The sequence below is a fragment of the Trachypithecus francoisi genome, unplaced genomic scaffold (assembly GCF_009764315.1).
Source record: "Trachypithecus francoisi isolate TF-2019V2 unplaced genomic scaffold, Tfra_2.0 Lachesis_group0, whole genome shotgun sequence".
In the NCBI taxonomy this organism is placed as follows: domain Eukaryota; kingdom Metazoa; phylum Chordata; class Mammalia; order Primates; family Cercopithecidae; genus Trachypithecus; species Trachypithecus francoisi.
The window spans coordinates 141,890,667-141,905,233 of record NW_022681453.1 but is presented as its reverse complement, the minus strand read 5'-3'; the positions used below and the strand labels follow the sequence as shown (position 1 = coordinate 141,905,233).

Genomic DNA, 14,567 nt, shown 5'->3' with positions numbered 1-14,567 from the left:
ATTCTCTGTTTCCATCTTTGGTGACTGGGGCATTAAAAAGGGGTGGATCAGATGAGTAAAGCAAAGCCTCAGGGCACAGATGGGCATCCAATGCCCATCTGAAAGATCAATTAGCAACATGTTGCAGCCTACCACTAGGAAACACAGACCAGAGGACTACCAGGACAGCAGCTTGCAGCACGCCCTCCAATGGCAGCATATGGCCTTATGGCTTTGACTCTGCACCCTCAAGGTTCTCTGGCACTGGCAATAGATGACATTTGCTCCTACAGGGGTGGGCAACCTCTCCATGTTGCTTCACCTCCTCTTCAAGCAGCCCCTCCACCCTCCCAACCTACTCCTCCCAGATTCCACATATTATTGGGCAATGGCATCATTGTTCACTCACCAGGCGAGCATAGTTAGAATTCACCCACAGGAGAAAACAAGTGAAGGCCGTGGGAAGCTAAAGTATGGTGTACATCTGGGCTGGTTATGAACAAGTATTCCTGGGTATGGTGATGATGGGGATGAGCTCATCTTGGAAAGGCAGGAGTTCTGGCACCTAGCTTCCCGTAGGATCTGGTTCCCCTCTTTGAAGGGTACCCAGGCGAAGAATGAGTGGCGGCTCCCTTAACCCTTTCTCCTGGCCAGAACCAGTCTGCTAGATATTGCTGGCCCTATTTTCACTCCTAGCTTTGGATCCCTTTCTTCCCTGGAGGGAAAGACGCACGCCTTCAGGGCAGTCCCGCAGACACGACAGGAGGGATGTAAGAAAACAGGCGCGGCTGGGCATCCAAGCGTGCAAGGGAAGTCCACGGAGCGTGGAAGGGAAGTCCAGCCGAGGGAGGTGGGGGATGTTGGACAAGCCCCGCCGCCCGCTGCACTGGAGCCGGAGAGAAGCAGAGACGTTGGGCCTCCCACTTTCCTAGAGAGGCCACGGAGGGCCTGGGGCGGTGACGCGCGTGCGCGACTCGAGCCGCCGGGAGGTAGGCGCGGGACCGGTGGCTGCGGTGGCGGCGGGTGGACCGATTGTCGCTCGGCGGCGGGAGTCGGTGAGAGGCCTGGCGGGGGGCGGGGGTGGGGGTGGCGGCATTGCGGGCGCAGGGCGCTCCGAAGGCCGCGGCATCCTCGGGCCTGCCCGGGCGGCGGACGGGGCCCAGCCTGGAGGCTGCGCCTGTGGCTGGGGTCTGGAGGTGGATGCCGCCCCCGCCACGCTGAGGGCGTATAGAGAACCTCTTTGCCTCCCAGGCGTCCAGGGTAGAGAATCTGAATTCTCCGGGCTTTCTCATTTCATCCAATTATGCAAATAAAGCGTATTTATCAGAGACAATTAGATAACACGGGAAAGTAGAAGAAAAGTAAAAGTAGCCGCAATCCTGAAATCTGTCTCCAGGCCTCCTGACATTTAAAATATCTGTGCATAATTCTGCACACTGACATCCATAAATACATATTATGAAATGAGAGCGTGCTGTTGCTTTTTAAAAAACTTGTTAGTATTATTGTGAGGAAACAGTATTATGCCAAAATACACATAACATTTGCCATACAATACATAAACGTTTGCCATTTAACCATTTGGAAGTGTGTAATTCAGTGACATTAAGTACATCCATACTACTGCTTTTTAAAAATTATAATCTACTGAATTTGTAGAATGCATTTGTTCTTATTTTGGCTAAAATTAGTGCTGGCATTATGACACCGTTAAAACATTTTTTTTTTTTTGCGAGAATAATTAAGAAATCGTGTTAGCAGTTTATTTTCTGTAGGACACATTTACATGAAGCTCTAAATAGTGAAGTGCCATTTGTGCAGAAAAATAGCAAAATCTTGTTTGTTAGGGTGATTATCTTTCACAATGAAGTAACTAGTATATAAAATGCAGTTTTTAAACAAAGGCAGAGCTCTAACCTACAGCGATTGTAGCACACTCAGACTTGCACAGGCCTAAGAGATCAGAGAATTGTCTCCTTCCGAATTTATAAGTGGTGACCAGGAAAGAATGTTATTCTGTTTCAAACTGCTTGCAGTGCAAAACTAAAAACTCAGTATTAGGTTGGTTGTTTTGCGAGGAAGTGCCAGGGAGTGGTTTGAGCAGTAATTTGATTAAGCAGTTTCAGAGAGCCTCCATGTGTTGTGTGTGTCTGCGTGTGTGTGTGTGTGTGTGTGTGTGTGCATGCATGTGTGTGCATATTCAGGGACCAAAGAATTAGGCTGCTCTTTTATGTTATCTTAATGAAAGACAGACACATTTTGGTGAGAAAAAAAAAAAAAAAAGGTCTCAGTGTAAGCCGAAAAGATGAGAATGTTTTGAAGATAAACCTCAGTATGCACTTAAAAAGGAAACTGACAAAAAGCATGAAAAATGGCAAGTATTCCACCAGTAGGTTTTCTGTGACTTCTGGCATCCAGGAAGAATTAGTGCATATGCAGTCTACGATGTCAGAGAGTAAACTATAATAAAACATAACACTATATTTTGCAATTTTCAATATTTTGTATTAGAAACAATGTGAAAGAGTACATTTCTGTGATTCTCAGGCGAATCCTTAGGTGTTCTGTAAGACTGAATTTATGAATTTATTTTTTCCCTTCCTAATCTTAAATTTTTTTCCTTGTTTATTTTATTTTATTTTATTTATTTTTGAGATGGAGTTTCACTTTTGTTGCCCAGGCTGGAGTGCAGCGGCGCAATCTCGGCTCACTGCAACCTCCGCCTCCCGGGTTCAAATGATTCTCCTGCCTTAGCCTCCCCAGTAGCTGGAATTACAGGCGTGTGCCACCACACCCGGCTAATTTTTGTATTTTTAGTAAAGACGGGGTTTCACCATATTGGTCAGGCTGGTCTCAAACTCCCGACCTCAGGAGATCTGCCTGAGCCTCCCAGAGTGCTGGGATTACAGGTGTGAACCACCGTGTCCGGCTCTTGTTTTATTTTACCATGTAGCACCTGTCAGTGTTTAGCATACCACATATCTGTCTCCTCATAGGCACCTCAAGGCAGTACTGGAACATATAGTAGGTTCTCAATAAATATATGCCAAATTAATGAAAGAAGGAATCCAAATTGGTATATAAAAATCGACAGTATTAAATGTCCTCGATTTTTAGGAGCCACTTGCCAAGCTAATATTTAATACTTGGCCGTGCGTGGTGACTCATGCCTGTAATCCCAGCACTTTCTGAGGCCGAGGCGGGTGGATCACCTGAGGTCAGGAGTTCAAGACCAGCCTGGCCAACATAGTGAAACCCCCCCATCTCTACTAAAAATACAAAAAATTAGCTGGGCATGGTTGCGGGCACCTGTAATCTCAGCTACTCGGGAGGCTGAGGCAGGAGAATTGCTTGAATCCAGTAGGCGGAGGTTGCAGTGAGCGGAGGTCGCGCCATCCTACCCTAGCCTGGGCAATTAGAGTGAAACCCCATCTCAAAAAAACCAAAACAAAACCTGTAATTCCTAAAATGGAAATAAATCATAAAAATGATGACTGAATGACTGGAACTTTGCAACATAAGATAAGACAAACTTTTTTGAGACAGAGCGCTCTTTCGCCCAGGCTAGAGTGAAGTGGCGCGATCTCAGCTCACTGCAACCTCGGCCGCCGCCCCCCCCCCGCCGCCAGGTTGGAACAATTAGCCGGCCTCAGCCTCCCGAGTAGCTGGGATTACAGGCATGCGACACCACGCCCAGCTAATTTTCATGTTTTTACTCTTGAACTCCTGACCTCAGGTGATCCACCTGCCTCGGCCTCCCAAAGTGCTAGAATTACAGGGGTAAGCCACCGTGCTTGGCTGACAAACTTTTTATTTGGAATAATTGTAGACTTACAAAAGGGTTGCAAACATTTTAGAGTTCTCTTACACCTTTTACCTAGTTTGTCTAAAGTTGCCATCTTGGGTTACCATAGCATGTTCATCAAAATTAAAAAATTTACGTTGGTACAGTACTATTGTTTAAAACTGCAGACTTTTAAAAGTTTATTATTATTTTTTTAACATTCTTTTTCCATTGTAGGATCCAAACTAGAATTCCTCATTACATTCAGTTGTCATGTTTACTTGGTCTGCTTCAATCTGTGACAGTTACTTAGTCTTTCAAAACACTTTTGAAGAAGTGTTTTATATTTGGTTTTTTTGAAACGGAGTTTCGGTCTTGTTGCCAGGTGGGAGTGCAGTGGCGCCATCTCGGCTCACCGCAGTCTCCGCCTCCCAGGTTCAAGTGATTCTCCTGTCTCAGCCTCTCGAGTAGCTGGGATTACAGGCATGCGCCACCACGCCAGCTAATTTTGTATTTTTAGTGGAGGCAGGGTTTCACCCTGTTGGTCAGGCTAGTCTCAAACTCCCGACCTCAGGTGATCCGTCCACCTCGACCTCCCAAAGTGCTGGCATTACAGGCCTTAGCCACCGCGCCCGGCCTTATATTTGTATTTTTATAAAGTCCCTCAATTTGGTTGCATCTCAAGTTTTCTGTCAAGTTTTACCACTCGAACCTTACTGTCTTTCTCCTAGTCATCAGTAATTATTTGGGGGAAGATAGTTTACTGCTTTGCAAATGAGATAGTTTCTCTTTGAACTTTGGTCTAAGTAGCTTTGATTGATTGATCTTGCCTACAGCAATGACTACTGTGGTGTTGGGATTTGACTTTCTCTTTCCATCATTCCTTCTAGGCATTCATTGGATACTTACATATGATTCTCATTCATTCAAAGTATTCATTGGAATACTTTGTGAGGAAGAGTTATCCCTTCTCCCCTGTTATTTATTTGTTCAATCAGTTATATTATTTTGTGCTTTGGATACTTATTTTATTCTTTGTCCTAGAATGCAGTACTATTGTTATTTTATTGCTGAACTTATTGTAGCTCTTTGACTATTGGGAGCTGTGTCCCTTTGCCCGATTTTTTTTTTTTTTTTCAGTCCTTCCCTAGTTTTTGTTTTCTGGCACCCAAAACCCTTGTATTTTGCTCTCCGGCCTGGCATCAGTCGCTTCTCCAAGGATCCCTGTTTGTTGTTGTTTGTTTTAATTGGAGAATAGTATAGTATTTAGAAATCAAATTTTGGGCACTCCCATTATGAGTTTATTTCTTAATTGGTAAATGAATACAAATATTATTTTAAGGCTTTAAATATATACTGAAAGCATTTTTTTAATTTTTAATTTTTGAGATGGAGTTTCACGCTCATTGCTCAGGCTGGAGTGCAATGGCATAATCTTGGCTCACTGTAACCTCCACTTCCTGGGTTCAAGCGATTCTCCTGCCTCAGCCTCCCGAGTAGCTGGGATTACAGGCATGGAGCACCACGCCTGCTAATTTTTGTATTTTTAGTAGAGATGGGGTGTCTCCGTGTTAATCAGGCTGGTCTTGAACTCCCGACCTCAGGTGATCTTGCCTCAGCCTCCCAAAGTGCTGGGATTACAGGCATGAACCACTGTGCCCGGCCTGCATTTTTTCTTAAGTTGTGATTATCTTAGAAACTTGTTTGCTTAGTATCAATTTATATACCTTCTATACACTTACACTGGTAGGAAAACACAAAAATAAGAGACTAGCTTATGGGGACATTAAAAGGAAAACAAAGAAATTGCATTGGCCATGAGGTGAAGAAACAATGTAACAGAAGAAAATCTCCTTGAAAAGTATCAAGATCTTGATTTGAAGTTTCCCTGTTCTTTTCAAAGCCATTTTCTTTGTGGGAATGAAACTGGGTTAAGGTATAAAGCTCTTGGGGGAGAGTCCTGAGAATAAGATCCAGCTCAGATTCCTTCCCAGTCCTCAGTGTAATTGTGATATAATCTCAGCAAGAAGATAAATGAAGCTTTTCTTCTCTCCTCAAAAGCTAGTTGGGACTTGGGAGAAGCCTGTGGCATTAAGATACCTGAATTTCATTGGCAGGCTCAGCTATCTGCTGGGGTAGCTATGTTCACTATGCTCTGGGTCTTTCCTTCAGAGTTTGAGAGGCCCATGAGGTCTTAGCTTTATTCATGTTCATGATTGCAGAGGCTGGGCTAAACTTTCTTTGACTCAAGAACTGGAATCCTCACTATATTCACAGGCATTCGCCCTGACTTTTCTGTTAGTCTTCTCATCACCTCTTTACAAATACATTGCTGCTAGGCAAGGTGGCATGCGCCTATAATCCCAGCTACTCAGGAGGCTGAGGTGGAAGAATCGTGTGAGCCCAGGCGTTCAAGACCACTCTGGGCAATATAATGAAACTCTTGTTCCCCTGCCTCCCTCCAAAAATCTGGAAGTTAGCTGGTGGTGGGGGGGAAAAAGTCACTGACCCTTTTGGACATTTGTGCAGCAGCTGCTTCAGAACAGTCCTGCTTGGAGACCTATTTTTGGAGCTAATTTGACTGTGGGTGTCAATTTCCTGAGTTTGGTCAGTGCCATTGATATTTTTCTTAAAAGTGTTTCTCTCTGACCTCAGTTTCTTTCTCTTTAACTTAATTGCCAGATTTGTCTTCATCTTTAGCAGCATTTTGGTTCTTTTCATACTTTGGTTTTATTTCTCTTCTGTCTGTTCTGCAAGTTTGGCCATGAAAGTCTCTCTCCTTTTTCTGTTTTTCAGCTTTCTCCTGATCAGGTGTTTCTCCTTCCTTTTTGTGCTGCTGGAACGCACCGAGGCTGGAGCCTGCTCCTCTTAGTCCTAAAGCTCCCGCTGCTTTTCAGTCTTTGAGTCTCCTTTTATAGGCCTTCATTTATTTACTTTATCTCTTCTTTCATTTTCCCTTTTTTTTTCCTTTGAATACTTATTCTTACTCTACTCCCTTTTTTCACAGCAAGGCCTCAGTTCTCTGCCAGAACTGTAGCAGCTTCCTCAGCATGTGTGATCCCTAATGTAGCTCTTTTCTTGCCTCTTCTTGGCCCTTAGAGTAGGACTGTAGTTTCTTTATTTTTGTAGGATGATTGCATGCCTTCTAGCGTGAGTCTTCACATCTTAGTTTACTGTCATTTCTTTTGACAGTATTAGCAGCACTTGCTGAGCACAGAGGACATTGGATAGGTATTAGTTTAGAGCAAATGTAGAAGGTGGTGGCTCTGTTTTAATATCATAAGTGTCACTGCTTTTACTTTTGCTTCACAGTGGTGGGAGATGGAAGGGGTCAGCATTTTCAGGGGATATGACCTTCATCTGTGACTTTGTGCACAGGGTAGTGGGGCCACTTTGCAACAAGTTCTGAGACCTGTTGTCCATCTCACACTTTTTGTAGACTCTCCAATTCTTGTCTCATGAGTCTTCAGTTTGTCAATTCAGTGGCTATTTATGGGCATTTTTGGAGACTGGAGTAGATTGATGGCTGTTACTGATGAATCTTTTCCACCAATAATGTCTGGGTACTTTTCTCCTAGATAAAGAAGCTTTTAGGGACAAGAAGATACTGATGGGAATGCTCTCGAGACTGAACCAAGAGTCATATTGGAGAAATTCTGGATGCAGGTGATTCGTACAGAGTCAGCTGATCCTGTGTCTGTGGAACATTAATGGCAGCACTGCCTGTATTTCTCTTTTTCTTCAACTTTTTTTTCTTCCATTGTTGCTGGCTACTACTTTTCTTTCTGTTTTCTTTCTGGATAGGTTTTTTTGTTGTTTTGCCTTTTTGTTTTGCATGTTTTGTTTTGGTAGCGTTTTGCTCTTCCTGTTCTCCACCTCACTTGCCTGTTTTTTTTTTCCCCTTACATCTGTTCACCTGGAGAACTTCCTTTTGTAGTTGCTTGAGCTGAAGCCATTGTTTGTGCTCAAGTTCCCCCTCAAGAATGTGCTCTCCCTTCCACTGTGCTTCTGCCATCTTCAGTCCTATGAGTTGCTACTCAATTGCTTTGCTTCTTAAGCAGAATTATTGATCACTTTGCTGTTTATAAATGTAATAGGTAACAATTTAGGCAATATAGGCAAATAAGGAAGGAGAGCCCTGTCATCCCACCTCCCAGAGGAAATCATGGCTAAAAACACTTTGGTAGTGAGGCTTAGGAGCTTTTATGTGCATACATAAACTGTGCTTTACTTTTCATTTGCTTTAAATTGTAAATGACAGTATAACTATGCTTTCTAATACTTGCTTTTCAATTTACTTTTCTTTTAGGAAATAGAAGACAAAAAAATACAAAGTTGCTTTTAAATGCAATTCTCTACCTTCCTATCCCCACCACCAGTAAGAGTTTTTGTAAATTCTTCCAGGCTTTTAGAATTTGTTTGAGTAGTTATAGGTACATTTCACATACATGTGTATACACACACGATTGTACATTTTCTTTTTCACAATTCGTATTTAGGATGTGCTTTTAAACTTAGCACATATTTTTGTTGTTGTTGGGAAAAGCAGTCATGCACAGTTTCTCTCTCCTTACTTGGCTGTGTAGGAGTGTCCTTGGATGCCAGGCATTGTGGCTCATGCCTGTAATCTCAGTGCTTTGGGAGGCCAAGTTAGGAGGATCTCTTGAAGCCAGGAGTTTGAGACTGGCCTGGGCAGCATAGTGAGACCCTATCTGTTAAAAAAAGGCAGGGTGAGGGTGGCACATGTCTGTAGTCTCAGCTATTCAGGAGGTTGAGGTGGGAGGATCACTTGAGTCTGGGAGTTTGAGGCTGCAGTGAACTATGGTCGTGTTACTGCACTCCAACCTGGATGACAGAGTGAGAAAAAAGAGTGGCCTTGGGCCCAAAACATTTCCTTACGAAAGAGTGAAAGAGTCCTCACAACCTTTGCTGGGTTTAACATCTTGTGAGGGATTATCTTGTTTTTCTGCACTTGATGTACTCCTCTATTCTGTTTTTTTGTTTTTGTTTTTGTTATTATTATTTTTTTGAGATGGAGTTTTGCTCTGTCACCCAGGCTGGTGTGCGGTGGCACGATCTTGGCTCACTGCAACCTCCACCTCCTGGGTTCAAGTGGTTCTCCTGCCTCAGCCTCCTGAGTAGCTGGGATTACAGCCATACATCTCCACGCCTGGGTAATTTTTGATTTTTAGTAGAGATAGGGTTTCGCCATGTTTGCCAGGCTGGTCTTAAACTCCTGACCTCAGGTAATGTGCCCACCTTGGCCTCCCAAAGTGCTGGGATTACAGGCATGAGCCATCATGCCAGGCCTCCTTTGTTCTGTTTCTAAGTGCATGAATCAGTAGCCCTCATTCATGTTCCTAGCTTTCTGCATTTCAGACCCCACAGAGGAGGGATTAAGGTCCTTCTGCTGCAATATGAAGCGTGTGTACACACACCACCTGTGTAGACTGTTGAGTTGTTCTGCTGGCCATGGAGGACCAACACATTGCAAGTGGCTGGATCTTGTGCACTCTCTGTCTCCATAAGTAAACATTGTATCTCTTGAGCTAGGTGGGAGTGGTGTCTTTTCTGAGTGACCTCAAGTCATACACTGTCTCTTCCTTGGGTGACACCTAGTTGCCTTGTAACCTTGGCTACAGAGCCTTATCACCTGGCGTATGGTGAAGCAGTTATGTTGATGTATAACAATTCTAGTACATTCCTTTTAGGTGTGTGAGTATTTCATCCTATAAAATACCTTTTTTTTTTTTTTTTTAAGAGACAGACTCACTATCCTCCCAAAATACTGGAATTACAGGCGTAAGTCATTGCACCTGGCCAAATGCTTCACTTTTATAACCTCCCAAGAGGTTCACCTTGCCTGCTGCCTTAATAGAGCTGATTCATCAAGACAAGGGAATTGCAATAGAGAAAGAGTAATTCATACAATAGAGAAAAAGTAATTCAGCCGGCTGTGTGGGAGACTGGAGTTTTATTATTACTCAAAGTAGTCTCCCCCAGCATTTGCAGAGCAAAGTTTTTAAGGATAACTGGTGGGTTGGGGGAAGCCAGTGAGCCAGGAGTGCTGATTGGTCAGAGATTAAATCAGAGAGAGTCACAACTGTCTTTCTTGTGCTGAGTCAGTTTCTGAGTGGGGGCCACAAGATCAGATGAGCCAGTTTATTGATCTGGGTTGTGCCAGCTAATCCATCAAGTGCAGGATCTGCAAAATATCTCAAGCACTGATCTTAGGAGCAGTTTAGGGAGGGTCAGAATCTTGTAACCTCCAGCTGCATGACTCCTAAACCGTAATTTCTAATCTTGTGGCTAATGTTAGTTCTATAAAGGCAATCTAGTTCTCAGGCGAGAACGAGGTCTGCTTTGGGAAAGATCTGTTACTGTCTTTATTTAAACTATAAACTCTAAGTTTCTCCCAAAGTTAGTTCAGCCTGTGCCCAGGAATGAACAAAGACAGCTTGGAGGTTAGAAGCAAGATAGAGTTGGTTAAGTTAGATCTCTTTCACTGTCTCAGTCATAATTTTGCAATGACAGTTTCAGTGCCTCCCTTTGGGTTTTATGACACCTTAATAAGGTGTAGGCTATGAAGGTAGGAAAAGATCGTTGATTGCTCTGGCTTCTTCCTGCTGACAGGGGACATAGTGGGAATGGGAGTGAACCCCAACATGAGAAGAGTAGAACTGCTTTGCAACTGTCTGAGTGTACTCCTGCAGGCCTGGCCGGGCGTTCATGGCTTGCATGACAAGAACATTAGTATTTTCATTTGTAATTTTACTACAGTGTTTACGTGAAACAGCCTACTGTAAGGTAAAGAATGACTCCTAGGATGAGAAGTACAATTCCCAATTTTAAAAGCAAAGATTTGAAAGTATTAGTTTGGGAACTTCTAACCCACAAAGAATTTAGAATTTAGTTTAAACTGCAGAGAAAAAACTTCAAGAACAGCTAACAACACTGTACTATAGATTTTCTTTTGAAGCATAATTTTCTCTCTCCAGTCCCCATTTTTATTAAAAACAAATCTTGATAGAACTGCTTTATTTACAAAATAAACGTTAGTCTTACTGTGCTTGGCCTGATTGTTTGCATAAAGTGCCCCAAGAATAATTATTTTTCTCTTAGGCTTTTTAAGTTGGCTTTGATAGAACTCTGTTCCATGCAGAATCTCAGTTAAGACTTTTTAAAAGCCGAGCCCAGCCATGGGTTTGTACTCTCAAATACATGTGAGTTGGGCAAATTCCTCTCCTCTTGAGGTCCCAAGGTAACTTGGGGTTCCTGGGCTTGTTAGAAAGTGACATTCTTTTGTTACCACAGGTCGTCAGGAACCTTGTACAGAGACTGTGTGGACAAGGTATGAAGCCAGATTCCCCAACAGACTTTAATTGGCTCTATAAGTCAACTTTGATTCTTTAAAGGAAGCATGATTTCTCCAGCTGTGTCCTGTTACAAAAGGAAACAGATTCTTCTTGCACTTACTCAATGAACTGTACTGCCATAAATTGAGAATATTCACAAATAGTTTCCAAATTCTGGATAAATCGTAGAAAGGAACAAATATGCTCCAAATTTTGTTCGCAGGAGAATATTTTACTCGTTAAAAGTTGCAAATAGCTCTAAAGAAATAAGTTATCTTAACTCTGAAAACAAAAGGTTTAGCAGTGTTTAACATATTAGCTTTCCATGAGAGTCCTAGGAGCTTGTTTTATTCTCTATTCCAATAGCACAATTTTTAAAGTTATCTGAGACTGGCACTTAGAGTCCTATATCTGATTATAAACTGCCTTTTGAAAAGGACCAAACGACAAAATATCTGTGGATGTCAAAAATCTATAGCCACTATGAAAGCTACAATTGACTAGGAATTTTGGTTACTTCTGTGGCGTACAACAATTTTACATAACAATTATAATAATGTACACTAAATTATGTCAGCATTATAGAAGTTTCGCATAATTTTGGAACACATACTGATAACATATTTAAACAAATACAGTCCAAAGTAAACCAAACACCATGCATTCTTCTATTTGAAAGTGTTTATTACAATCTCCAGAGTTAATTAATCAGAATCCTGCATTTAAGAGCACCTGTTAAATTTTATACCAGATTATAAAACCATCTTTTAAAGAGGACCAAAATGAGACAATTGTCTATGGATGACAAAAACATTTTAGGGCAGCCACAGTTAAAGACACGATTGACAAGGAAATTTGCCACCTCCATGGCATACAGTGTGTTAACATAATTATAATTATTACTGATAACATATACTAAGTCATATTAGAATTATAGGGGTTTTACATAATTTCAGAACATATACTAATAACACACTCGCACAAATCTAGACCAAAGAAAGCCAAACACCATTTTATATTTGACAATGCTTCCTGTATGATTTTTGTCCCAAAGAAGCCAAATGCCATTTTTGGACTTTAGAGGACCTAATATCTAAAATTCTAGGTTGGAAAGAGACATAATTTATCATTTGATTTTGGAAAGTTTGTCAAGTAGCAAAGGTTTAAAACACTGGATATCACAAAATAGAATCCCAGGTCACCATAAATCATTCATTTGGCCAAAATTCCAAAAAAAAATTTAAAAAGAAAAACCTTTTCACTGATAGAGGAGACTTAGCTTTCCGAAGAAGACCCAACGAAGATAGCATGAGGCCAACCGAATCTCTCTTCTCTCCTTTTTTTCCCTGCCATTTACCCAAAGGAGAAAACAAAACCCTTTATCTTTTAACATTACTTAAAAATCATCTTCAAAAGAGAAAACCAAATTTCATGTTTGCATTAATGCATCTTTAATGTTAAAGCTAGTTTTTTTTGTTTGTTTGTTTGTTTTTGAGACAAAGTCTTGCTCTGTAGCCCAGGCTGGAGTGCCGTCGTGTGATCTCGACTCACTGCAACCTCCGCCTCCCAGGTTCAAGCGATTTGCCTTCCTCAGCCTCCAGAGTAGCTGGGATTACAGGCCCGCGCCACTGCACCCAGCTAATTTCTTGTATTTTTAGTAGAGAGGGGGTTTCACCATGTTGGCCAGGTTGGCCTTGAACTACCAACCTCAGGTAATCCTCCCGCCTTGGCCTCCCAAAGTGCTGGGATTACAGGCGTGAGCCACGGCGCACAGCCTAAAGCTAGTTTTTTAAATAAAAGTTTGTATCTCTATCCAGTTTTAATTCGTTTGACCGTAAGGTAAGATTTTCATAAACTTTTTAGACCCCTTTACAATTTTCCATCAAAGAGCAGATCAATTTTCTTTTTTTTTTTTTTGAGACGGAGTCTCGCTCTGTCGCCCAAGCTGGAGTGCAGTGGCCGGATCTCAGCTCACTGCAATCTCTGCCTCCCGGGTTCACGCCATTCTCCTGCCTCAGCCTCCCGAGTAGCTGGGACTACAGGCGCCCGCCACCTCGCCCGGCTAGTTTTTTGTACTTTTTAGTAGAGACGGGGTTTCACCATGTTAGCCAGGATGGTCTCGATCTCCTGACCTTGTGATCCGCCCGTCTTGGCCTCCCAAAGTGCTGGGATTACAGGCTTGAGCCACCGCGCCCGGCCTTTTTTTTTTTTTTTTGAGATGGAGTCTCACTGCAACGTCCAAGCTGCAGTGCAATGGTATGATGTCAGCTCACTGCAACCTCCGCTTCCCAGGTTCAAGCGATTCTCTTGCCTAAGCCTCCCGAGTAGCTGGGACTACAGGCACGCACCACCGTGCCTGGCTAATTTCTGCATTTTAGTAGAGACAAGGTTTCACCATATTGGCCAGGCTGGTCTCGAACTCCTGACCTCAAGTGATCCACCCACCTCAGCCTCCCAAAGTGCTAGGATTATAGGCATGAGCTACCGTAACCAGTCGACAGTGCAGTGCTTCTACCCTGTATTTCATTGCAAGGCAACCCAAACCGAATTATCCCGTTTTGTAATCAGCCCATCTCTCATGGGAGTCTCCTCTCCCAGTGAGGGGTGGGCATGTTTCCTTATCTTCCAGGTGGCCAAGAGCATGCTTCTCTGATCCAAGTGTGCAGAATCAAGTATCCCTCCATAGTTACTCTTAGCCATCTCTTAAAGTATACGTAGTTATTACACACCAAAGCTCTTTCATAATGGGAAGTAATTTCTGATACCCCAATACTCAAAAACGTCAGATAACACAATGCAAAACAGAACAGAGCCTTTGATTTTGTTTTTTTTTTTTTTTTTTTTTTTTTTTTTGAGACAGAGTCTCACTCTGTCGCCCGGGCTGGAGTGCAGTGGCTGAATCTCAGCTCACTGCAAGCTCCGCCTCCCGGGTTCACACCATTCTCCTGCCTCAGCCTCCCGAGTAGCTGGGACTACAGGCGCCCACCACCTCGCCCAGCTAGTTTTTTGTATTTTTTAGTAGAGACGGGGTTTCACAGTGTTAGCCAGGATGGTCTCGATCTCCTGACCTCGTGATCCGCCCGTCTCGGCCTCCCAAAGTGCTGGGATTACAGGCTTGAGCCACCGCGCCCAGCCGAGCCTTTGATTTTGAACGGAATCTATCAGCTTTTAATTCCTGTGGTTTCATGAGGAAAACAGAGGTGGCTTGTTTGTTTGTTTCCCCCAAAACAGGGTTTGTGGTGCCTTGTCTCTTTTTCCCAATGAGTCCCAGGCTACCGGAAGTTATCTTAGGGCCTGTCATCTGTGCATTAAGAGTGGCAAGACAGGCTGGGCTCAGTGGCTCACATCTGTAATCCCAGCACATTGAGAGGCTGAGTCAGGCAGATCACCTGAGGTCAGGAGTTCAAGACCAGCCTAGCCAACATGGTGAAACCCCATCTCTACTAAAA

The 14,567-nt window shown here is 43.0% G+C and overlaps 1 protein-coding gene across 3 annotated transcripts in view; it reads left to right on the top strand.

Moving 5' to 3' along the window:
* Positions 1-946: 946 nt before the first annotated feature.
* ZNF445 (zinc finger protein 445) overlaps positions 947-14,567 on the top strand; it is a 30,542-nt gene continuing 16,921 nt past the window's right edge. For 2 of the 3 annotated variants that reach the window (XM_033212273.1, XM_033212271.1), the window contains exon 1: positions 947-1,034. The gene's annotated coding sequence lies outside the window, so the exon portion shown is untranslated. Of the gene's footprint in view, positions 1,035-7,341; positions 7,430-14,567 lie in introns of all 3 variants that reach the window. The other variant, XM_033212272.1, reaches the window with a different exon arrangement.